The sequence below is a fragment of the Halichoerus grypus genome, chromosome 11 (genome assembly GCF_964656455.1).
Source record: "Halichoerus grypus chromosome 11, mHalGry1.hap1.1, whole genome shotgun sequence".
In the NCBI taxonomy this organism is placed as follows: Eukaryota; Metazoa; Chordata; class Mammalia; order Carnivora; family Phocidae; genus Halichoerus; species Halichoerus grypus.
In genome coordinates, this window is record NC_135722.1 from 1,210,787 (window position 1) to 1,236,808 (window position 26,022).

Sequence of the window (26,022 nt, forward strand, 5' to 3'; positions counted from 1 at the left end):
AGAGGGCCCTGCTGAGAAGAGAGGTCCTGGCCAGGGGCAGCCCCTGAGCTCCAGGGAATGCCCAACCCAGATGCATGGCCAGGTCAGTGCTGGGTAGGGGATGCAGTGGGGCCTCGCTATGTTTGGGCTCACTCCAAGTCCGAAAAGTGCTGGGCCCTGGGAGGGGACAGGAGGATTCAGGCTGAGCTTCAGATGGGGCCAGGTGGCTGCAGGAGGCCCCTGGGGGAGCAGAGACAGATCCAGAAGGGCCTGGGACTGGCAGGAGTTGGGAGGTTGTCAGCCTTTAGATTGAGGAGCTGGGCTTGCTCCCTGGCCAGGCCCAGGATGAGCCCAGGAGGGGAGGAAGGTGGAAGGTATGTAGGTGGGCTCCTCTTCTGCCCAGCCCAGATGTGGTCAGGGCCCACATGTCACCTGGGAGTGTCCATGGCCCCAAAGAACTCTGGCTGTGCCCTGGGCACCTCCTCTCGAGGCCTGAGCAGATGGCAGTAAATTGAGGGGCAGGCGATGGTGTCCTCTCTTTCTTCTGGAAGCTACAGGAGATGAGTGGGTGGGGGTGGCATGCAGCTTTCGCGGCTCTGCCTGGCTAGGGAAGTATGCTTGGGCCATGATTATTTTATAATCCTGTCATTTCTCCTGCAAATGAGCACTTAAAACCTGGAGTTTTGCAACAGTGGGGCAGAGGGTTGGGGAGGTCCTGTGATTTTCCCAAGGCCACTAGCTCTGCCCTAGGTTCTTTGCAGCCCGGGGACTAAATTCTATCCTCTAGCTCACCACCCCGGCGCCGAGACCCCCGCTCTAAGGAACCGGATGTGGAAGGGCGGGGGCGGCTTGGGGAGGGCCTGCGGTTGGAGCCCTGGGCCGCGCGTAGAACGGAACACCTCGCGGGGCTGCCAGCTCCCCAGCCAGTGGCCGCCCGTGTCAGGCGGAGCCAGGTCCGACTCCCCGCCGGTGATCGCAGCCCCGTGGGCCCGTGCCCCCAGCTATGGAGCAGGACCCCGCGCAGGGCGGGTGAGGCGCCAGGGCGGCGTCGGGGTCCGGTCCGCCCCCGGGGACGGCGCAGGGGTCCGGCAGGTGCGGGCGCAGCCGGACGGTCCGTGCGCGCCCTCTGCCGCCCGCCTGCACCCGACTAGCCGCGGGGAGGACGCCGAGGGTGGACTTTCCTTAGAGCATCCTCTCCGCGCAAAAAGAAAAGCGGGGTCCGCTTTGTCGTGCTGATTTGCAACTCAGGGTTTCAACCGATGACTCATAGTAAACGTGTATCCATGGCATTACTTTTCCCACAACCTGACTTTTTTTTTTAAGTCGTCATTGTTAACAATAAAATGCCCATCTCCGTTGTCCAAGGAGGTGGGCTTGGACAACTGTATGCACCAGGGTTATCACCACCCACATAAGGCCTAAAGCATCCCCTTCACCCCAGGAAGCTCCCTCATCCCCTTCCAGCCAGTTGTCCCCTCACCTTCTGACCTAGCCCTCCGGGTGCTGCCTGTCCCTGACCTTCACGGAAAGGGAAGCCTGCCGTGTGTGTTCTTTTGGGTCCGGGTTCTTCAGCTCCAGGAAGTGCTTTTGAGATTCATCCAGGGACCTGCTTTCTCACAACCAGGTGATAAATGTCTGTGTGGTGTTGCATTTTATGCACGTACGGTGATATTTGAACGAATTTTCTTAGTTATATGACAGATTGTCTCCATATTTTGGCTATTACAACCAGTGCAGTGGGCAGCATCCTTCTATATGTTTTTCATAACACATTAAAGATTATTTTCTTTCCCGGTTTTTAATCATGATATTAAAAAAAAACTGGCAAACACAGAGAATGATATAACAAACATCTAGCTCCTAGACCCAACATGTCAGCAGTTTTCTAGTTTTGTTTCAGATTGGAAAAACAGCAGTCCAGATCCTGGTGGCTCCCTAGGTCTCTCCCGCCCCTGTCTGGAGGCAGCTGATGTTCAGAGTGGCGGACGTCTTGCCGGCTCTGTCTTTATCATTTAACGGTGTGTATAGGTCTTGCATACAGCACATGTTCTTATCTTGTGTGCCTTTAAATATTCATGTATAAGTATAAGCACAACATTAGTCCTTCGGTTTGCTTTTTTCCACATTCCAGCCTGTTTATCCTTGTTGATGTGGGCGAGCCTACCCCATCCATTGTGGCTGCTGGATGGGTTAGTATTGAATGAACAGACCCGTTACTTAGCCATTCCTCTACTGATGGACATTTAGCTTGCTTGCAAGTTTTTCTACACGCAGTAATGCTGCGAGGAACATTCTGGTAAATGTCTCCTTGCACCGTGTAACTCATGGTCATCCCCACCCGCTGTGTCAGCACCACCTGGGACTGTGTTAGAAATGCAGACTCCCAGCCCCCACCCAAGCCTGCTAAGCCAGAATCTGTGTTTTAACAAATTCAGGAGATTTGTATGCACATTCAGTTTTTGGTTTTTCTTTTTTGCATCATTTTATTTAATTTTTCAAACTATCATGTAGTAACATTGACTCATTGACTTTTTTATTGTGGTAAGATATGCATAATATACAAGTTGCTATTTTAACCATTTTTATTTTTTTAAAATGTTTTATTTATTTATTCATGAGAGAGAGGCAGAGGCAGAGGGAGAAGCAGGCTCCCTTCCTAGCAGGGAGCCCGATGCGGGACTCGATCCCAGGACCCTGGGATCATGACCTGAGCCGAAGGCAGACGCTTAACCATCTGAGCCACCCAGGCGCCCCTATTTTAACCATTTTTAAATGTACAGTTCAGTGACATGATGTACTTACACATTGTGCAACCATCACCAGCATCCATTTCCAGAACTCATTCATCTTTCCAAACTGAAACTCTGTCCCCATTAAACGCTAAACCTCTTTGTCCTTTCCCTAGACCTGGCACCCACCGTTTTACTTTTTGTCTCTGTGAACTTGACTCCTCCAGGATTCATGAGTGGAATCTTGCAGTATTTGTCCTTCATGTCTGGCTTCTTTCACTGAGCATCATGTCCTCGAGGTTCATCCGTATTGTAGCAGGTGTCGGAATCTCCCTGCTATTTAAGGCTGAATAATATTCCATTGTGTGGCCAGATCACATTTTGCGTATCCATTCATCTGTCGATGACACTTGGGTTGTTTCCATCCTTTGTCTACTGTGAATAATGCTGCCATGAACATTTGTGTACGAGTATTTTTTGTTAAAGATTTTATTTATTTATTTGAGATAGATCGAGAGCACGTGAGCAAGAGCCCGAGTGTGGGGGGGAGGGGCAGAGGGAGAGTGAGAAGCAGTCTCCCTGCTCGTGGGACTCAATCCCAGGGCCCTGGAATCATGACCTGAGCTGAAGGCAGACGATTAACCGACGGAGCCCCCCAGGTGCCCCAGTGTACAAGTATCTGTATCAGGCCCTGCTTTCCACTCTTTTGGGGATATACCCGGACGTGGAATGACCAGATCCTATGACATACATGTGTAGCTTCTGAGAAACCATCAAACTGTTTCCCACAGCAGCTGTACTGTTTTATATTTCCACCAACAATGCGCAAAGGTTCCAATTTCTCAACATCTCGACAAAATTGACTCTTTTGGGTTTTGACACCTATGTAGATTCAAGCACCATCATCATAATCAGGATACAGAATGGCTCTGTCACCCCAAGAATATCCCTTGTGCTATTCCTTTATGGGGACATCCTCCTCCCACTCCTACCCCTTGGCAGCCACTGGTCTGTCCCCATCAGTATAGTTTCGTCTTTTTGAGAAACATCAGAGGAATAGAATCACACAGTATATAAACTTCTGAGACTCCTATTGCCTTTGAGGTTCATCCACGTCGTTGGGTGTATCAATAGCTCATTCCTTTTTATTGCTGGGAAGTATTTGATGGTGAACTTAAAACACCGTGTACCCAGTCACTTGCTGAAGGACATTGGGGTTGTTTTCAGTTTTTGGGGATTATGAATAAAGCTGTTCTAAACATTCCCATGCAGGTTTTTGTGTTAATATAAGTTTTCATGTTTCCAGAGTAAATACCCAGGAGTGTGGCCACTGGATCACATGGTAGGTGTAGGTTTGACTTACAAGAAACTGCCATTTGTATATCAACCTTTGAGAGATACCGTCCCAGTGCTCTTGGGCCAGATTTCTCTGAGGTGTGTGCCCAGAAGTGTGGGCATCAGGTTACAGGATATGCCTACCTTGAGCTTTCTGGATGTTGCTAAATTGCTCTCAAAGTGGGGATATAATAATCACCCACCAGCGGGTTGTAAAAGCTCCATTTTTTATGATCTTTGTCAACATTTGGTGTTTTGATTGCAGCTGCACTGAATTGCTGGGTTAATTTGGGGAGCACTATCAGCTCTTCTCATCCATGCACATGTTTAGCTTTTAAATGTTCTTCCATATTGCTTTATAATTTTCTCCAGAGGTCTTATCCATGCCTGTTAGATGTATTCATACTTACCTTATAATTTCTATTGCTGTTGGGAAGGGGTCTTTGTAGAAATCATAGTTTCTGATTTGTTGTCACTTGTCTGTAGGCATGCTTTGATTTAGCCTTTCTGAATTCCTTCATTAGTTCCACCAGATTACCTATCAACTCACGTGGACTTTCCAGGTAGACCGTCATATATCTGTGGATCCCCACATTTGTTTCTTTCCAAACCTGACATCACCCATTTCTTTCCCTTGTCATATTGCATTGGCTAGGATCCTCCATCATAATGTCAAATGTACATGGTGATGGTAAGAGTCTCAGCCTGAGTTGCCTACAAAGTAGCCAGAGGCAAAGCTTAATGCAAGTGTGCTGTTGAAGGGTTGATCCAAAGGCGGCCAGACTGAGGGGGGAAAGAAGTTGCAGCTGGTTGCTTGTCTATACAGGCCATCTCCAGGGAGGCCTCATGGAGACACTGCATCTCAGGACAGTCTTCATGGAGGAAGAAAGGAGAACACTTTATCCTCCTGTTTTCCGTTCTCATAGATCAAAGTTCACTTCATGGGGAACTTACTTACTTCCCTGAACTTTTGTGTTGTGTGTTTAATCAGCTCTTTTAGGAAACCACTGGAGGAGCCAAAGCTTCTGTGGGTCCAGTAAAGTTGGACCCGCGTGCAGAACCTCCTGGGGCTCTTGTTGCTGCAGGCATAATGAAAGTCAAACTTTAGGCTGGCCCTCTCTGGAAGCAAGGCCAGGGACCAGGGCTGGAGAAGGGCCAGCGGATAACGGGAGGGTAACAAGCTGGGTCCTGTACAGTGGACATCCATTCTGTTAACCAACTTTAAGGAGAATATTCTATAGTTTTCCAATCTGAATTAGCTGTTCACAATGCCTGGGATCTCCCTGCACCACCATTGGGTGGCTCATCTGAGCATCATATTTGAAACAGCCATAAAGATTTGCAGCCCCTGGCCCCACTGTACACTTGCTGGGCCATGAGACCTTGGTCCTCCCTGTGACAGAGAAACCTCAGCCCCATGCTAATTCCCCTTCCCCTGAAGACCATCAAGTCAGGATACAGGGGTATGGGTCAGGTAGTAGGGGTGCCCAAAGAGGTGTTTGTTCTCAGGCAAACACTGGCTCTAAGTTTCTCTGGCAGAGGGCACTTGACCTCTGTGAGGATCTTGCTTTGTGGCAGCCCTTTTGGTTTGAAAGGTGACTGATGACCCTTTGGGGCCTCCCATAGTTCCATATGTGGCCCAAATTTCTGGGTGCTTGCCTCATTTATTTTATATTTGTGGACCTGCTGTTTTAATCATCACCTCTACCATGTAATGTGGCTAGGTCACTTTGGGGAACATTTGTAATCCTGTCCATGGTTTATGTAACACTAAGGAAACTGCCTGGTTTGGGGGGGCATCTATCTTTATCCAGGACATTTTAGGCCCTAACGCTTCACAGCCTCCCAGGAGCATAAGACCTCTGGGTGCTGAAAATGTGGAATGCTCCTTAATGGCTCACTGGTTGTTGTCAGGTGAGGCGCTTGCTCTCAGGCTGCCCATCTGTCCCTGATATGGCCAGTCAAGAGCAGCCTTAGCCCTAGGCCTGGGACAGCTCTTCCTGTGGTGTCTGTGGGATTTTATCAGCCTTGGGGATGTCTCTCTGGGTTTGCCATACCGTGGTCATTAAACAGAAATCCAAAGAGCAAGTCTGCGGAGTGGATTGTGGGAGATGCCTGCCGTGACCAACACCTGGGAGAGCATGACCTTCGTCAGCCCTGGGCACCCAGACCACCACTGTTGCCCAGTCTGTTGACCCAAAGGGCTGACTGATTCCTCTCCTCTCTCTCTCTCTGTTGGTCTGTGTCTCAGGACTTTGTGGGGGTCATTGCCCTCAGGGATGGTCCCGGCTGCGGCTGTCAGGAAAGGGTGCAGTTATGCTCTCTCTGTGTGGACCTGGAGCTCTCCTGGACCCCTAGCCCATAGGGAAGCCAGTGATCATCATGGCACCACTTAGATGTCACTCAGCCTCTAACCATGGACTCCACTCATGTTTATTAACAGATGTTGTAGTTTCTATTTCTTCCACCTCTTCTTTGTTCCTTTTTTCCTTCTTTCTTGTTTTCTTTTGGATTCAATTAATTTTTATTCAATTTCTCTCTTCTATTAGCTGTTGAGTTCTATATTCATGTATTATTCTTTAGTGGTTATCCTAGAGATTACATTTTATATCCTTGACTATTATAATATAATCAATTAGTAATATCAATTAGTAGTCTCATGACTTCCTGAACAAGGCAAGAAACTTATAGCTGTTTAATTCCATTTGTCCCCCTGTATTTTACTTCCAAAAATGTTAAAAATCTTACAGGACATTAATATAGTGTTTTAAGCAGTTTATTTTCTTTAATACTTACCCACATATTTACAATTTCCAATGCTCTTTACTCATTCCTGAAATCCCATGCTTCTGTATGGGGTTCTTTTCCTTCAGCCTGAAGAACTTTCTTTCCTATTTCTTGTGGTATAGGTCTTTTGGTGATAATGTCTCTCATCTGAAAACAACTCTATTTCAGTTGCATTTTGAAGGTTATCTTCGTTAGATGTAAAATTCTAGGTTGGCAGGTTTTTTTTTTTTTTTTCTTTCTGCACTGTAAGATGCCATTCCATGTCTTTGGGCTTCTGTCACTTCTATTTAAAAATCAGCTGTCACTCTTATGGTTGTCCTTTAAAGATAATGTGTTATTTTTCTCCTGTTGCTTTTAAATTTTTCTCTTGATCTTTGGTGTTTGGAAATTTTCCTATGGTATGCCTCTGCGTGGTTTTCTATTTATTCATTCTGCTGTGAGTTTGCCGAGCTTCTTGAATCTGTAGATTCATGGTTTTCAACAATTCTGGAAAAATATTATAGCATTTTCTCTTCATATAGCCTTCATTCCATTATTTCTTGCTTCTCTTTCTGAGAGTCCAGAAATAGGTTTTAAACTATGTTTCCTAAGTCTCATGTTCTGTACTCTTTTTATTTTCTGTGTTTATTCTTTCTGTGCTTCAATTAGGATATTTTCCATTTATATATCTTTGTGTTCTCTAAACGTGTTTTCTGTTGTTAAACGCATCCAATGAGTCATTAATTTTAGGTATTTCAGATACTGCATTTTTCAGTATAAGAATGTTCTTCCATTTAACGTTTTAAAATGTATTCTGATTCTTTGCTGAAAAAGCTTATCTTTTCATCCATTTTGCTTATCTTTTCCTTTATTTCATTTAACACATTTATCATAGTTACTTTAAATCTATGTTTGCTTATTCCAATATATGGTTTATCTGTGGACATGCTTCTGTTGTTAGTTTTCCTCTTGATTACTGATCACATTTTCCTGCAACTTCCTGCATCTAGGACTTTTTGAGAGTATGCCAGATATTTGTATAAAAGGGCTATGGAGGGTCTAGTTGATATGTTCTAATGGGGCACTTGGCCTTTCCCCTCTTATCGTGGTAAGGCAAGAAGCTGAACACTCCAATCCAGTAGAGACTGGGCTGGGTTTGGGCTCATTGCGCTTTTGTGAGTCTTCTAAGTGTGGCTCTTCTGGTATTTGGTTAAGAGCCTGGCTCCTCTCTATCGCCTCAGTGCTTCAAGGTTGTGTGGAACTCTGTTCTTTTCCTCAAATATTTTAAGCTTAGCTCTTTAGTTTTCTGCTCAGTCAGCTTCAAAACTTGGAAAATGTCTTACAGGACATTTGTCTTGTGCCTGAGGCAGAAACCTTTTTGTCTAGAAGGACTTTGTGTGCTAAGTACCATGAGGTTACTGGAGATTTCACTTCGCCTGTAGAAGCCTCAGGTCTAGTTTCATGCCCTTCATAGCCTTGGAAGTTAGCAAATGTCCCAATTTTCTACACCAGCCTTGGTGGCAATGGCAACAGTTTTGTGGGTTTTCTTTCTCCCAGTAGAGTCCCTCCTTCTGGGTCACACCTGATGATCAGCCCACACCCAGAAGTAGCTAATTCCCCAAAGGAATAAAACATGGTGGTTGATACTCAGTCCATCTTAGAGAGCTTTCCCTCTTGAGACTTGTTTTTCTCTGGTCCTCATTGATTCTACAGTGCCCTCATATTATATATGTATTCCACTTTTTACAAATTGTGGTAAAATACACACAACATACAATTTACTAGCATCTTTTACTCTATGGGTTTTGAAACTAATTTGGCCTTTTCTAGTTGCTGTAGCAGGATCGTCGACCTTCCATGAATATTACATCCCCTTTGGAAGTAGAAACTTTGCTCTCTTGGCTTTTACACATCATCATCAACCTTCATAGTTGAGGGGTTAGGAGAGTGGGCTTGGAACCAGACTGCATGGTTTTCAATCCTGGCTCTGTAGCTCTCTACATTGGGACTGTGGACAAGGTGTTACTATCTTGTGGTTTCCCCATGGGGGGAAGGATCAGTTTTCTGCCCCGAACTGGTGCAGATATCAGACTGATGACACCACACATACACCAAGAGCGTAGGAAAGGGTTTATTACTCGCATAATGAGACTCTGGGTGAGCAGGGCAGGCACCCAAGCTGGTTTGGAATGACTTGAGTGAGGAGAGGGAATGTGCTTTGGTTTTTATCATGTTTAAGGGTGGGGCTAGGCCTAGGGTTCCTGCATAGGCTGGAGTTTAGATGCTTTGAACTTCCCTGCCAGTGGTAATGGGCCTTCTCATTGGCTGCCTGGCTGGGGTAAAAAGAAGGTGGGGAACCCCTGAAAACTGTCAGTGGTCCAACGTCAAAGATGGTGTTGGGCTCTTTATTCCATGTACTCTCTCTGTGCTTCGTTTTACATCCATAGGCCAGGGCTCTGTGAGCACTTGGTGCAGTGGCACATGCAAAGTACTTAGCACAGCACCAGATCCACACAGGAAACCATTAGAGGCGATTTCGTTTTGGTCGGATTGCTTCAGGAAAGACAACAGAGCCATGCCCACCTTGGCTGAGCATGGAGCTGTGAGGAGGTATGTGCCAGAACTTACCCAGAGGGCCATCATAATGAGTCCATCTCATATGGCTGCTTTAGCATGCATTTCCTATGAGGAAGGTGCTGTATCAGCAACCCATTTTACAGGTGTGGACATAGGTTCTGGGAGGAATAATGATTTGCTCAAGGTTCCTCAGCTAGTTGGCTGTAGGAAACACACCGAGTATTTGCAGATGGGAAGCAGATCAGCGTTTGCCAAAGGCACTCTGGGAGCCTAGGACAGGTGGCCTGTGAGCAGGTCCAGGAACTGAGCATGGATGCAGGTGTTATTCCAGTTCACATCCCCTCCCTCCCACCGGAGAGATGGAAACAGATAAATACATCAACACAGCAATGGGGTTCTGGGGCAATGGCTTTATTAGATGCTTCAAGGACAGATATCTGAGAAATTAGTGACTGCAGAGCGAGCAGAGCTGAAGCCCTGTGTTGCCCTGCTCAGATGTTCTCACCGCAGAAGGTGCCAGGCAGGCGGGGCTTGGGATGGGCCATTTTTGCAGGTGGCTGGGGACAGTCTCCAGGTGCTGGGGAGGGGGGATCTTGGAAGTCATTCTTGGTTACAAGTGCCCACTGTGTTCCTTGGCAGGAGATCAAAGAGCAATGGTCATAGTGGGAAAGGGAGGAGGGTGGACCACAGGGTGCTGGGCTGGAGGAGAGTCTGGATCAGGGGTTCAGGGAAAAGGCAGATGATGGCTGTGCTGGAACCCATGACTCCTGATCAGGGATGGCCCTGGCTTCAGTAAGAGTCCCTGTGACAATGGAAAATCAGATCTTGTGCTGGCAGCAAACTGGGATGCAGCAGCTGGACTGGGAGCAGCAGGGGACACAGCAGCTGGACTGGGAGCAGCCATGGGAGCCACAGGAGCCATAGCCCCCCTTGGAGCCCCCACAGGAGCCACAGCCCCCCTTGGAGCCCCCACAGGAGCCACAGCTGGAGCAGGTGCAGGCTGGCACACAGCAGCACACGGGCTTGCAGCAGCAGATGGGTACACAGCAGCCGGAGCCACGGCCCCCACAGCCGGAGCCACAGCCCCCACAGCCGGAGCCGCGGCCCCCACAGCCGGAGCCACAGCCTCCGGAACAGCCACAGCAGCCCATGGTTTTGGTGGGCTGAGGGTGGAGCAGGTCAGAGGAGCAGGTGCAGAGGACAGGTGTTCAGGTGTGGAGCCTCCTGGGCCGGGAGCCCTTTATACACCTGCCAGGGTCAGGTGTGATGCTGGGCACATGGTCACTTCCTGGTTCTTGTTGTGTTATTTAGGATCTTCCTCCATGTTTTCCTCTAGACCTCAGCCCCTCGTGTAAAGTCCATGTGCATTAGCTGCTATTGGTTACTCAGTGGGACCCATTTTCTCCCTGAAGCTACAACCACTGACTTACCCCTTTACCCGTTGATGGACATTTTGTTTCCTTTCTGTTGCCATTTGACAGCATACTGGAAGTTTCTTGCCTAAAGTTCCTCCTGCGTTTTGGAGTGGAAGGCCTTGGGCTGGGGGGCTCTTCACCCTGAGCATGGGTGGGAGTCCCTGTTCCTCACCCGCACTTGTCATTGTCAACTCCAATGCATGCCAGATGAAACAGTGTGTTATTGTGGTTTAATCTTGCATTCCTATTCACCACAAATAATTAGAAAATCTAGTGGGAAATAAGTTATTTAAAAGGTCAACAAAATCTTATGTATCTAAGAACTAATCAATAAAGAATGCCTGAGACCTCTATAGGGAAAATGTAAAAATCTTTTTCTTTCTTCCTTCCTTCCTCCCTCCCTCTCTCCCTCTCTCTCTCCCTCGTTTTTTCTTTCTTTCTTTCTTTCTTTCTTTCTTTCTTTCTTTCTTTCTTTCTTTCTTTCTTTCTTTCTTTCTTTCTTCTTTCTTTCTTTCTTTCTTTCTTTCTTTCTTTCTTTCTTTCTTTTTTTCTTTCTTTCTTTCTTTCTTCTTTCTTTCTTTCTTTCTTCTTTCTCTTTCTTTCTTCCTTTCTTTCTTCTTTCTTTCTTTCTTTCTTTCTTTCTTTCTTTCTTTCTTTCTTTCTTTCTTTCTTTCTCTTTCTTTCAATAAGAGCCCAAGAGAATTGGATAAATGGAGAAATATACCATGTTCATGGATGGACAGACAGCATTATAAAACATTAGCTTTCCCCATATTAGTCCGTGTATTCTGTGCAATTCCAGTTGGAATCCCAGAGGATTTAGTTTTGGAATTTCTCCCACAGATCTAAAATTTATGTGCAAAGTTCATGAGTAACAGAGACAATTGTGAATAATAAGCAAAAGGGGTTTGTCGGCCAGATATTATTAAATATATAATAAAATTATAATAAAGTCTTACCTATTAAAAGTTTGCTACTAGCCCAGGAACAGATAAATAGAGGAAGATACAGAACAGGAACCTGTAAAGGGCCCATGTATTTGGGAACTTTACTTTTTAAGAAATTGAATGGGGAAGGTGGCTCACCCGATACAGAAAATTAAAATTAGATGCTAATGTCACACCTCCTAAAATACAGATGGATTTAAGGTCTAAAAGTGTATGTAAAAGTGAAGGGGAAAATACAAAGCGTAGGAGATAGTATCTGCTGGAGGTTATGGTTATTATGCTTGGGGTAGGAATGGAATTCTTAAATACGATCCCAGAGCATAAATAATAGGAAATGGTGGATTTAACTGCATCAGAATTACATATATGTGTTCAGTGGCGGTCACTGTGGGACAACATAAAAAGATGGTTTGACTTTTGGGAGAAGATACTTGCTGTTTATAACCACTAAGGGGTTAATGTCTAGACTGTACTAGGAACTGCAAACCACCAGGGAATGGACAGAGACTGGGAAGTGAGCACTCACACATGGCCAGTAAGAACACAAAGAGACCTTCACCCTGATTTTCATCAGAGGAAAACAAATTATTATTATTTTATATCTTATTTATTTATTTGACAGAGAGATAGAGAGAGTCAGAGAGCACAAGTTGGAGGGAGGAGCAGAAGGAGAGGGAGAAGCAGACACCCAGGTGAGCAGGGAGCTGGATGTGGGACTTGATGCCAGGACCCTGGGATCATGACCTGAGCTGAAGGCAGACGCTTAACTGACTGAGCCACCCAGGTGCCTCCAGAGGAAAGCAAATTAAAACAAAACACCACTATATTGTTGAAGGGAGGGAAAACTCTGGCAGCATTTAGTGGTATGGGGTATATCTGTTCCTTATGACAGTGGAACCCAGAGGAATGCTCATACAACCTGGTGGCATTTAGTGAGATGGAGTATACATGTACCTTTGGCATGCAGATTCCACCCAGAGAAACACTCATACAGATGCTAAGGAAGAAGGATATTAATCACGGTGTATTCTTTCTTAACAAAGAGCTCCCTAAAGGGCAATGGACTCCCACAACATGGGGTATGTATACAATGGAATACCCTTTAGTGGCCAGAAATAATGTATTTTTATGTAGCAAAAGAAATCAATCTCAGATTTGCTAAAAAAAAAAAAAAATGAGAAACAGAACAAGCTTAATAACCCTCATGAATATAAATAAACATACATGCTGGAAAAATACTACATATTTGTCATGACTGTATGCACACATACGGAAACACACTTACAGAAGGTGAAAGAGAAGGATGTGGGGTGGGGGACAGGTGTCTGTGGGTGTGGAGGGTGGCGGGGTTGGGCTGAGGATGAAGGAGAAAATGTAAATAATAAAGCAGAGAGAACCCATTAACTGATGACCATAATCTATAAAGTTCTCCACGCATGTTGAGGCTTCATGGCCAGCTTTTGTTAATTTTTGTGACTGCTCTGAGTGCACTTAGAAGAGTGGACATTGTATAGTTGGTGGTACAACACTTGACATGAGTCATATTGGGTCAGTTTGTTAATTTGGGGGTTCATATTCCCCACATCTGCCCCATGTTTCTTGTTGCTTGTGTGGAGAGTACAGAGAAGCAACCTCAGAGTCTTCCACTCTGATTATGGTTTGGTCCACTTCATCCCGCAGTTTGTCCCAGTCTGCTTTACTTTCTTTTTTTAGGCTGTTTCACTATGTACACACAAATTTTAAATGGTGAAAACTCTTAGTTTATGGAAATGATACTCGTTTTCTCTCATAACTCTTTTGGGGTTTTATTTCTGCTTTGCCTGCTATTGATACAGCTTTGTTTGCATGCATGTCTTTCCCCATTCTTTTATTTTTAACCTTTCTCTATCCTATGGTTAAATGTGGCTTTTGAATTAGCATGTAATTCGATTTAAAAAAAAAAATCTATTCTAGCAATCTTTATATTTAAGGTAGCATATTTTTGCCCATTTCTGTTTAGTGTAATTTCTGACACATTCCGGTTTAAATCTACACTTTCTCTTGTATTTAATATAGAATCCGCCTGTCTTTCTTTCCTCTCCTTCCTCACACCCCTTCAGGTTGATTTCATCGTGTGACTGTTCCGCACAGCTTCCTTTCTCCCCAAGGACCCTGCTTACATGCAGAATCTTCTCTACCTGTCTTCAGTATTCATCACTTTCTCTTGAATCCTTTTTATCTCGTTCATTTCTTTTTGGCCTTAAAATGTGTTGTTCTTATTCGCTGTGTGTTTCCTTCATTTTAGTCTTGATTTCTGGAGTGATTTTCCTTTTATCTCTCATTTTCCTGTGAGGGGTGTCACCTCATCCAAACATTCTATTCTGACTTACACTGTTTGTCTTGTATACGTTGTATACATTCCTCTGGTTGTTTAGTAGCTTGTTTTGAAATAGTAGGCTACTTGTTGGTTTGTCGGGTAGCATTTCTTTCTGTTACCTGTCTCTTGCCCTAAGGACTCACCAAAGGCCCCTGCGGCCGCTCCCCACCACACTGGGGAAAGCCCTCCAGGTTCAGGTGCTGAACTCAAGGTACGTGCCATACTTTCTGACATATACTTGTGGCTCTTCTGAGGCTGTCCTGTCTTCAGGTCTGTCACATGTCCCTTTGCCTCCTTTTGCCTTCTCCTGCAGAGATGCTGATACCACAGAGGACTTGTGGCTCTTGTGAATTTGCACTTTGGGGTTCACCTGATTTTGTTATAAATTTCAACCACGGAGCTTTAGTTGTTCTGTCTAGCTGCCTGGTCTGTTTTTATGTGGGGATGTAGGAATATACAGACGAGCCCCCAGTGCATCCACCTTTCTAAAATTGCCCTACTGAAATTTTGACCCAAATACCTTAAACCATATATTCTTTTGCCATCACAAAGCAAACAATAACCCTATTCCGTGGTGAGATGAGACGTCTGGTCCACCACCTTTCTGTCCTCTCCTCGCCTCCCAAATGTGCTTGAAAAAATCTGATATTGTATTTCTGGATTAATTAGTCTTTTTCTCTTACATCATATCTCTTTTATGTCAAGGATCCTTTCTTCAAGGGCATACTGGATTTCTTCACCCCATTATCCACATCATTTAGGTATTGCCGTATGTTTTATTGGAATTCACCGCTCACCAGTGTTTCTGGCCCCTGTGTTTTCAGGCAGTGTTTATTTGGCTGGAGAACATCCTCAGGTAACTTTTGTCCCCTCCTCCCTAGAAATGGTATAGTTTCTAAAACCGCGCCTATGTTAGCTGTTCTGAGAATAGTCTCAACGCGCATGTCAGTGTGAAACAACGTCACGTTCCCCCAAATGTGCCAGGCTGATCTCGCCTCTCCTGGGGCAGACTGCTCTCTCACGGCGATGTGAGCAGGGCTGTAGCTTTCTGGCGACTCCAGTTTAAAGTCTAAAATCCTAATTTTGTATTTGAATCAAAAGTGGACTGTAGCTCGTGGGGAAGGGGCATCCTGATGCTTTACGTCTCCTCTCCCTGACCTTGGCCTGGTCTGGGTCCTCCCAAGGACCAGCATTCTCCATGGGACCTGGGAGGAGAGGGGAGGGGAAGGTCGTGCATCTCTTACTCACCCGGGCACACGCATCTAGTCCCTGCTCAGAGGGTTGTCAGCACCCAGCACCTGCTACCCGTCTGTACCTCCCATGGCAGACACCTATGCCCACTTCCCTGGGGCTGAGCCCTCTTATCCTGGGAGCAAAGAGGGTGAAGATGTTAGGCGGCCATTGGGAGCATAGGAGTCAATGGCTCAGGTGAGCATCCACTTTCTGTTTCCTAAATTTGTCTTTTCTAACTTTGTTTTGGGCCCTATAATTAGAACCTCAGCTCCAGGATATCTGTGTTTCCCCAGGAGCCCCAGGCACTGGTCACCTGCCCTCTCTGGTTCTTCGTGAATGTGCCAGCATAGTTGGCGGATCCAAAAGGCCATTTACAAGGAAGTTGCTAATTTGTCACCATATAGGAAAAAGGTTGAAAAGGAAAAATCGCATGAAGTATACAGTTGGCTTACAGAGACAAGAGAAGTTTTATTAAAGGGAAATACAATTGTTATTGTTTTAAACAGATGAAGGTAGAGGCAACAGAAAGGAAGGAAACTCTTGTAGGGAGAGGAGGGTCACAGGCGAGTAGGAAGTGGCCCGGTAGGATCCAGCATCCCGACGGCTAAGAAGCCAGATTAAAACAGTCTTGGTTTTCACTCAGAAACCTGGACCTGGCTTTGCATCTCAGCCAGCTCCCACACAAGGCGGAAGGGCCTACTGTAGCTGTCAGCAGGCACCTGCTTCTAAGCAGAGGCCTCTATAGACAATACACTTCTGAGTGAGTCAGGTCCCAGAGGTAGAGATGAGCCAAGGAAGGAGTGTGTGTACGAAAGGAAAGTAGGAGAAGGTTGTGGATACCTCAGGAGAGGATGTGTGAAAGGAGCTCATTCAGGGAAAACACAAGAATACGGGTTTGCCTAACGTTGAGAAAGAAACGCAAGGTCTGGGTTCAGAGCTTTAGATCTTGCGCTGGCAGCAGATGGGGACACAGCAGCTGGACTGGGAGCAGCAGGGTTTGCAGCAGCTGGACTGGGAGCAGCAGGGTTTGCAGCAGCTGGACTGGGAGCAGCAGGGTTTGCAGCAGCTGGACCGGGAGCAACCACAGGAGCCACAGGAGCCACAGCCCCCCTTGGAGCCCCCACAGGAGCCACAGCCCCCCTTGGAGCCCCCACGGGAGCCACAGCTGGAGCAGGTGCAGGCTGGCACACAGCAGCACATGGGCTTGCAGCAGCAGATGGGCACACAGCAGCCAGAACCACAGCCCCCACAGCCGGAGCCACAGCCCCCACAGCCGGAACCACAGCCCCCACAGCTGGAGCCACGGCCCCCACAGCCGGAGCCACAGCCCCCACAGCCGGAGCCACAGCCCCCACAGCTGGAGCCACGGCCCCCACAGCCGGAGCCACAGCCCCCACAGCCGGAGCCACAGCCCCCACAGCTGGAGCCACGGCCCCCACAGCCGGAGCCACAGCCCCCACAGCCGGAGCCACAGCCCCCACAGCCGGAACCACAGCCCCCACAGCCGGAGCCACAGCCTCCAGAACAGCCACAGCAGCCCATGGTTCTGGTGGGTTGAGGGTGGAGCAGGTCAGAGGAGCAGGTGCAGAGGACAGGTGTTCAGGTGTGGAGCCTCCTGGGCTGGGCCCTTTTTATATGTGTCTAGTGGCCTCACAGGGCACAAGGTGACTTCCTTGTGACTGTTTATACTGTTTTTCCAAGCCCTATTTTCCCTCTTCGCCAGTGCCTTCCTCCTGGCTCAGGTGAGCATCCACTTTCTGTTTCCTAAATTTGTCTTTTCTAACTTTGTTTTGGGCCCTATAATTAGAACCTCAGCTCCAGGATATCTGTGTTTCCCCAGGAGCCCCAGGCATTGGTCACCTGCCCTCTCTGCTGGCCTCAAGTGACCCATTGATGCTCCTGCCCGGGTGCCCTGACCTGTACTGTGCTGACCTCTCCCAATATTCTTCCTACATGTTTAGATTGTAAAAATCATCCATGGTCTTTACTAGAAACAGTAAAAATCTAAAGAAGAAAATAATTCCCATAATCTTGTCATCTTGAGATGACATTTTGGTTGGTTTCTGTAAGTATGAATAAGTGTATGTATATTTATGTTGCCTCAGTTTACCCATGCCTTTGTCCCTTCTGGGAACACCCTTTCCTTTACTACCAAAATAAGAATAATCTAGCCTCCATCCTGGTATTTGCAAAGGAATCCCTTCTCCCACTTGATTATTTCTGAAAATCTCACAAATATCACTGGTTACTGTTTGCCCTGTTTCCATTCAGACCATCTGTTCATCCTGAGCTACTTTGTCTAGCTTCCAAGTCTGCTCCCCTTCTCAGCTTTGCTCCACAGGAGAAGGGGTGGTTTCTCTCTAATCACCAAGCCATTGCTAATGCAAGGCTACTTTGTTGAAGGGATGGTTAAAAAGCTTGAAGTGAGCATAAGAGGATTACTCTACTGAAAAGGAAAACTTAAGTCTGCGTACCAGATGTCCCTGCTCCTAATTTCTCTTGGCCATGCCTTTGGACATCAGCCTCCTGCTGACTGCTTTCTTCCTCTGGCCTCCAACCATCCACCCTTGGCTAGACTGCTCCCCTTGGTGTGAAAATTTCCCACCCTTTCTTTCACTTTTCTTTATAGTCTCTACCTCTGATTCTGGCCCTGACAAGGGATCCTCCAAATCAGCAAGTTATGTGATAATTTCTGTAGAGATGCACGTTGTTCCCCATGAAGTTAGACTTTTACTTGATTAAATAGTGACCTTAATAAATCAGTGTGCAGCATCTGTGCCTGGCTTGTGCTCTCATCTCAGGTCTTCCTAGTCAATGGGAAGGTGGCTATTTCTACATCTGCCGCTTTGACTGGAGTTCTTGGTATTGAACCATCCTTGCATGCTTGGGGCTGCAACCGAGCTTGGTCATAGTGTATTTTTATTTTGATACACTGTTGTATTCTGTTGATTACTATTTAGACATTTTTGCATCTACATCCAGAAGTAAAATTTAGAGGGCATTCTTGGGTGATGGCAGCTTGAATATGTAGCATCCTTTCCCTGCTGCCATCCTTAATTCCCAGCCATGTGTCTTTCAAGGGCAGCAGGCAGGGAGGTCATGGGTGAGGTGGTAGATGAGGTTCAGGCTTTCCTTGAACCTCTGAGCTTGATGAGATGTTGGGAACAGTCAGAGACCCTGGCCTGGGCAAGGACTGACCACAGAAAGCCATGGAGCACAGTGCAAGTCAGTTTCTGTCCCCCTCCTGGGGGTTCTCTCCCTCTGTTCCCACATAGCTAAGAAAAAGGTGAGATGAGTCCTCTACTTCTGGAAGGACATGGGAGCACTGGGGAGCAGAGTGGATCCCACCTGCTGCCTAACTGGGCATCTGACCTTTCACATCTTGTGGGAATGCAGCCATTACAGACTCTAGCAGGTGAAGTGGGCCCCACAGGGCAGCAGGGCACATGCATCACACAAGGGGGTGAGCAAGTTGGAGGGACAAGGAGCCTGGGCACCAGATCCCAAAAAAATGGAGTTTCTGGTGGGATGAATGGCAGGTGAACAAGAAAAGAAGACCAATTCAGACAACTCAAGTGTATGCACATGAAGATTTTAAAAAAAATAACAGACAATTTTTTTTTTTTTTAGCAGTTTTAGGTTTACAGAAAAAATGAGTGAAAAGTACAGAGGATTCCCATATATCCCCTTTACCCACCACCCCCTAATTTTCCATATTTCTAACATCTCGCTTTAATGTCGTATATTTGTTGCAATTGATGAACCAATATTGATACACTAGTGTTAATCAAAGTCCATAGTTTACTTTGGGATCACTCTTGTTGCACATTCCATGGTTTTGAAAAATCATAATGACATGCAGTCATCATTATGGTATCATACAGAAAAATAGTTTCACTGTCTTAAAATCCTCTGGGCTCTGTCTGTTCATCTCTCTTCCCCTCCCTCCACCAACCCCTGGCAACCACTGGTCTTGTTATCAGTTCCTTCGTTTTGCCTTTTCCAGAACGTCGTAGCATTGGGATCATGCAGTATGTGGTCATTTCAGATTGGATTTTTTTTTTTCACTTTTTCACTTAGTAAGATGCATTTAAGGTGCCTCCATGACTTTTCATGGCTTGATAGCTCATTTCTTTTTAATATTTCATTGTCTGGACTTCCCACAGTTTTGTTTTGTTTTTTTTTGTTTGTTTGTTTTTTTATTTATCCATTCACCTACTGAAGGTCATCTTGGTTGCTTCCAAGTTTTGACAATTATGAATAAAGCTGCTATAAACATCCACATGCAGGTTTTTATATGGATGTAAATTTTCACCTCCCTTGGGTAAATACCAGGGAATGTGACTGCTGAATCATAAGGTAAGAGCATATTTAGTTTTATAAGAAATTGTCCAAAGTGGATGCACCATTATATTCCCACCAGGGGGTGTGTGGGCGTAGGATATGGAGCATCTTATGGAGCAACCATAAGATGGCTTATGTGCCATCTGTGTATCTTCTTTGGTGAGGTATATGTTCAGATCTTTTGCCCACTTTTTAAATTGAGTTGTTTGTTTTCTTATTGTTGAGTTTCAAAAGTTCTTTGTATATTTTGGATGCCAGTCCTGTATCCGACATGTGTTTTGTGTTTTCCCCCCAGGCTGTGTCTTGTGTTTTCATTTTCTCAGTGTCTTTCATAGAGCAGATGTCTTTAATGTTCTTGAAGTACAACTTAACAAATTTTTCTTTCAAGGATGTCTTTTTGGTGTTGTGTCTAAGTTGTCACCAAACCCAAGATCACCTAGATTTTTGTCTGTTGTCTTTTAGGACTTTAATAGTTTTGTGTCTTATGTTGAGATCTGTGGTCCATTTTGAGTTTATTTTTGTGAAGAGTGTAAGGTCTAGATGTAGATTCTTTCTTTTTCCTTTTTTTTTTTTAAGATTTTTAAAAAAGATTTTATTTATTTTTTGACAGAGAGAGGGACAGCAAGAGAGGGAACACAAGCAAGGGGAGTGGGAGAGGGAGAAGCAGGCTTCCCACTGAGCAAGGAGCCCGACGTGGGGCTCAATCCCTGGACCCTGAGATCATGACCTGAGCTGAAGGCAGACGCTTAACGACTGAGCCACCCAGGTGCCCTCCCCTTTTTAAGATTTTATTTATTTATTTGAGAGAGAGAGAGAGACAGAGAGAGTGAGCACAAGCAGGGGGAGGGGCAGAGGGAGAGGGAGAAGCAGATTCCCTGCTGAGCCGAGAGCCCAATGTGGGACTCAATCCCAGGACCCTGAGATCATTACCTGAGCCAAAGGCAGATGCTTAGCCAACTGAGCCACCCAGGCACCCCTCTTTTTTCTTTTCTTGTATGTAGATGTCCAAGAGTTCCAGCACCATTTGTTGAAAAGTCTATTCTTTATCCCCTGAATTGGCTTTGCTCCCTTGTCACATCAGCTGACTACACTCATGTGGGTCTGTTTCTGGGATCTCTGTTCTGTGGCTCTATTTTTCTGTTTTCTCACCAGTGCCACAGTGATTACTGTGGCCTGTGGTGGGTACTGAAGTTGGGCAATGTAAGTCTTCGGACTTTGTTTTCCTCTATTTGTGTTGGCTCTTCTGGGTCTTTTGCCTTTTGCTAGAGTCTCCAACATCAGTTTTTCGACATCCGTGGAATAACAGGCTGGGATCTTTATTGGGATCACACTGAATCCTTTGTCTACAGCTCTGCAGATCAAGTTGGGATGATCTCTTTTATCAGTGTTGTGTAGTTTCCTTGGATATATCTTGTATATGTTTTATTAGATTTTTACCTAAATATTTCATTTTTTGGTGCTAATGTAAATAATACTGAGTTTTTAATGTTAAATTCCGATTGCTCATTGCTGGCATATGAAAAAGCAATTGACATTTTATATTAACCTTGTATCCTGCAACTTTGCTACAGTCACTTATTCTAGATTTTTTGTTGATTATGTGGGATTTTCCACATAAGCAATAATATCATGTCACTGAAAACTAAAAAAAAAACCCCATGATTAAAAAAAACCAAAAAACGACTAAACAAACAACACCAAGTGTTGGCAAGGATGAGGAGCAGCAGGAACGCTCTCTCACCACTGGTGGGAATGCAGAATGGTGCAGCCCCTCTGGAAGACAGTTTGGTGATTTCTTGCAAAACTAAACATACTCTTACCATACGATCTAGCAATTGTGCTACTTAATATTTACCCAAAGGAGCTGAAAGCTTATGTCCACACAAAAACCTGCACACAGATGTTTATAGAAGCTTTACCTATAATTGGCAAAACTTGGAAGCAACCAAGATGCCCTTCAGTAGGTGATGGATAGATAAACTGTGGTCTATTCAGATGCTAGAATATTCTTTAGTGCTAAAAAATGAGCTATCAAGCCATGAAAAGTCATGGAGACACCTTAAATGCCTCTTACTAAGTGAAAGGAGACAACCATAGCCTGTGTGATCCCAGCTCTACAACATTCTGGGAAAGGCAGAACTAGGGGGATGGTACAGGGACCAGTGGTTGTCAGGGTTTGGACGGGGGGAGGGATGAACAGGCGGGGCAGGGAGGGGTTTAGGGCAGGGACCCCACTTCGCATGACACTGTGGTAGTGGATTCATGCCATTATATGTGTGTTAAAACCCATAGAACATACAACATCATGAGTGAGCTGTAGATGAAGGACTCACTCACCACATGTGAGGGTGTAGACCAAGGACTTTGCACCCAATGATGTGAGTGCAGATTCATCAGCTTCAACAAAGCTGTGTCTGGTGGGGTTGTCGTCGGTGGCCGAGGCTATGCATGTGGGGAGGCAGGGGCATCTGTGGGAGACCTTTGCATCTTTTTCTCAGTTTTGTCATGAACCTAAAACTGCCCTAAAAGAAGTACAATTTAGAAAAAAACTGTTGTAGATGACTGGAAGGACAGTCATGGGCTGACATTATTGCTCTGGAAGATTAAGTGGAAGGAAAATCTCACATCACATAACAGGAACATAAAGGAAAGCTACGAGAGGAAGGGGTGAGAACCCACCTAGCACATGGCACGCAAGAACAATAAGAGTGTCATCGGGAGGCAGGCAGACGGCAGGGGAGAAGAGGAACGAAGCACCCTATAAAAGGCAATCCCCAGAGCTAGTTGGCAGCGAGTCAACAGCTGAAAAGGCTCACCCAGCCTCAGGGAGGATTGCTGGGAGAAACAATCCTGAAGAATATTGCGGGAAACTCCTGCACAGAAAGAACGAGGATATAGCAGTTCTGTCACCCGGGCACCCACCTGTTTGCAGAAATCCTTGAGGGATGCCCTGACCAGACACCGGGTATCAGGACAGCTTCCTCAGGAGGGGGCTGCATTCTTCTGATGAAGACATGGACTTGTGGAAAAACGTGAAACTCGGTGGTATGCAGTTTCCAAGAAACACGTAACAGAGTGATGGAGAAGCGCTGAAAATCAAGCGAGTGATACAGAGACGACAGGCAGAGGAGAAGAACGGACAAGCCCAGAGCAGCAAGTACATAAGGTGACGTTTAGGATTAAAAGCACCAAACAGGGTAAAGAGGCTGATGCTAGAAGGTGAGCTCTATGGAAAAGCTGAAACAACCATGGACCCGTATGTCCCAAACAGCAGAGTTGCTACATTGATAAACAAAAATTATTAGAAGTGTAAGGGGAGATGGATAAAAATGGAATTATGGAAGGCGATTTCAATATCTCACTTTCAGAATTGGGTTTATCTTTGGACAAAAAATAAAAGGATATAGAGGAACTGAATAATGCAAATGACAAGCCCCAGTGCCGAGTTTGGGAACTGGCTCTGGACCTAGGGCGCCCCCCATGCCCCCCAGAACCCTGCAGCTTTGCCACGGTCTGTCAGTCGTGCTGATAGGACGCCAGGACCCCACTGCTTGGTGAGTTTGGCTGCTGGCTCAAGGCCATGCTCTCCAACAGTTTCTGGGTTGATTCTTGGTGATTTCTGTATGCAGGTGGATCATTGTTCCTAACCCTGTCAGTTTCTTGACCTCCTTTCCCCTTGGTTGGTGGTCTCCTTAACTTTGCTCCTCATGAGTACAACCCCACTTTGTGCTCAGCTTGTGCACCCCTCCCCCACTCCCTGCCCCCTTTCTAGCTCACACTCTCCTGTGCCCTGACCTCATCAGGACCCTCGGTCCAGGGGTGCTGGACCCCCTCTGCTGACCCTCAACCTCTCTGATGACTTCTTTTGTAATGGTTGGTTGGGATAAAATTGACATAGCGTAGGATTCACCCACCAAAGGTGCACGACTGGGTGGTGTTCAGTGTTTTCACAACTACACCCACCATCAAGCGTACAGCATGCTCATCACCTCAAGAAGAAACCCCCCCCAACTCACCCTCCCCGCCCCCAGCCTTACACAACCACTCATTTGCTTTCTGTCTCTATGTATTTGCCTATTTTGGAAATTACATAAAAATGAAATGCTATAATAGGCGGTCTTCTGTGACTGGCTTCCTCAACTTAGCATAACGTGTGGAGTTTCATCCTTGCTGTAGCCTATGCCACTACTTCATTCCTTTTTATCAGATATTATTTGTCAATAATATTCCATTTTATGGATCAACTACCTCTCTTTTATCCGTCCATCACCTGATGGACATTTGGCTGCTGTGAGGATGCTCCCATGAGGTTTGAGTGCAGGCTTCCTGTGGACCTATGTTTTCATTTCTCTTGGGTGGACTTCCTGGGTCATACGGTGACTCTGTGTTTAACTTGGAGGAGTTGCCAGGCTGCTTTCCGCAGTGGCTGCACCCACTCCAGCAGTCATGAGGGTCCCATGTTTCCCACATCCTCTCCAACGCTTGCTAGTGTCTCATCTTTTCTATTGAGCCATCCTGGTGGGCGTGAAGTGGTACTCTCTCTGGTTTGGATTTGCACTTGCCTGATGCTAATGATGCTGAGAATATTTTTGTGTGCTTGTTGGCCATCTGTGTGTCTTCTTCAGAGAAATATCTATTAAGATCCTTTGCCCACTTTTTAGTTGTGTTATCTGTTTTGTATTTTTGAGTTGCAAGAGTTTTTTAATGTATTTTGGACACTAGAGCCTTGAGTCCTGTGATCTGTAGATATTTTCTCCCACCTTAGGCTGTCTCTTCACTATCTTGACCGTGTCCTTTGAGGCACAAACTTAACATTTTGATGATGTCCAATTTATCTATTTTTTCTTTTGTTGCCTGTGCTTGTGGCATCACATCCAAGACACCACTGCCAGACCCAAGTTCATGAAGCTTATCCTGTGTCCTCTTCCGAGAGTGTTATAGTTTGACTCTTAAATTTGGGCCCTTTGATCCATTTTGAGTCAACTTTTGTATATGGTGTAAAGTAAGGTTCCGACTCATCCCCTTGTACATGGCCGAAGAGACTGTTCTTTCCCCACCGATCTTAACTCCCTTGTCAGCAACTGGCCATGTTGGGGTGCCTGGGTGGCTCAGTCGTTAAGCATCTGCCTTCGGCTCAGGTCATGATCCCAGGGTCCTGGGATTGAGCCCTGCATCAGGCTCCCTGCTCAGCCAGGAGCCTGCTTCCCCCTTTCCCGCTCCCCCTGCTTGTGTTCCCTCTCTAGCTGTCTCTCTCTGTATGTCAAATAAATAAATAACATCTTAAAAAAAAAAGAAACTGGCCATGTGCGTGAGGACCTCTATTCTGTTCCATTGGTCTGTGTGTCTGTCCGTAAGCCAGTGCCACACTGTCTTCATCACCATGGCTTTGTAGCAGGATTTGAAATCAGGAAATGTGAACCCCCAGCTTTGTTCCCCTTCTTAAAGATGGTTTTGGCTACTCAAGGTCCCTTGAGTTTCCATATGAACTTTAGAGTCAGCTTGTCAGTTTCTACCTGAAGACAGCTGGGATTCTGATAGGGAATCTATAGATCAATGTGGGAAGTATTGCCATAACATCGTTAAGTCTCCAGGTCTGTGAACTTTGTATTAGTCAGCTCAGGCCGCCATAACAATATACCAGACATGGTGGCTTAAACAACAGAAATTAACCTCCTCACAGTTCTGGATGCCAGAGCCCCAAAGCAAGGTGCCTGCAGATTCAGCTTCTGGTGAAAACTCTCCCTTTGGGTTACAGATGGTGATGTTCTCACTGTGAGGACACATGGCCTTTCCCTAGCAGGTGAGAGAGAGAAATAGAGGTAGAGATAGAGATAGATAGATAGATAGATAGATAGATAGATAGATAGATGATAGATAGATAGATAGATAGATAGATAGATAGATAGATAGATATGGAGAGAGAGATGGAGAGATGGAGACGGAGACAGAAAGGAGAGAAACATGGAAAGAGAGATGGAGAGAGATGGAGAGATGGAGAGGAGAGAAACATGGAGAGAGAGATGGAGAGAAGGAGAGAACATGGAGAGAGAGATGGAGAGAGATGGAGAGAGAGAGAGAGATGGAGGGAGAGAGGTGGAGAGAGAGATGGACAGAGATGGACAGAGATGGAGAGAGAGATAGAAAGATGGAGAGAGAGATAGAGAGATGGAGAGAGATACAGAGATGGAGAGAGAGATGGAGAGATGGAGAGAGACATGGAGAGAGGACAATGGAGAGAGAGAGATGGAGGGAGAGAGAGATGGGGAGAGAGATGGAGAGAGAGACAGAGAGATGGACAGAGAGCTATGGAGAGAGAGCTCTGGGTGTCTCTTGCTACCAGG

General features: G+C 45.9%; 1 long non-coding RNA gene across 8 annotated transcripts in view; it reads left to right on the plus strand.

The window, feature by feature from the left end:
• Positions 1-26,022, plus strand: part of LOC118524554 (uncharacterized) — a 178,067-nt gene that overhangs the window by 1,693 nt on the left and 150,352 nt on the right. The window lies entirely within an intron of this gene.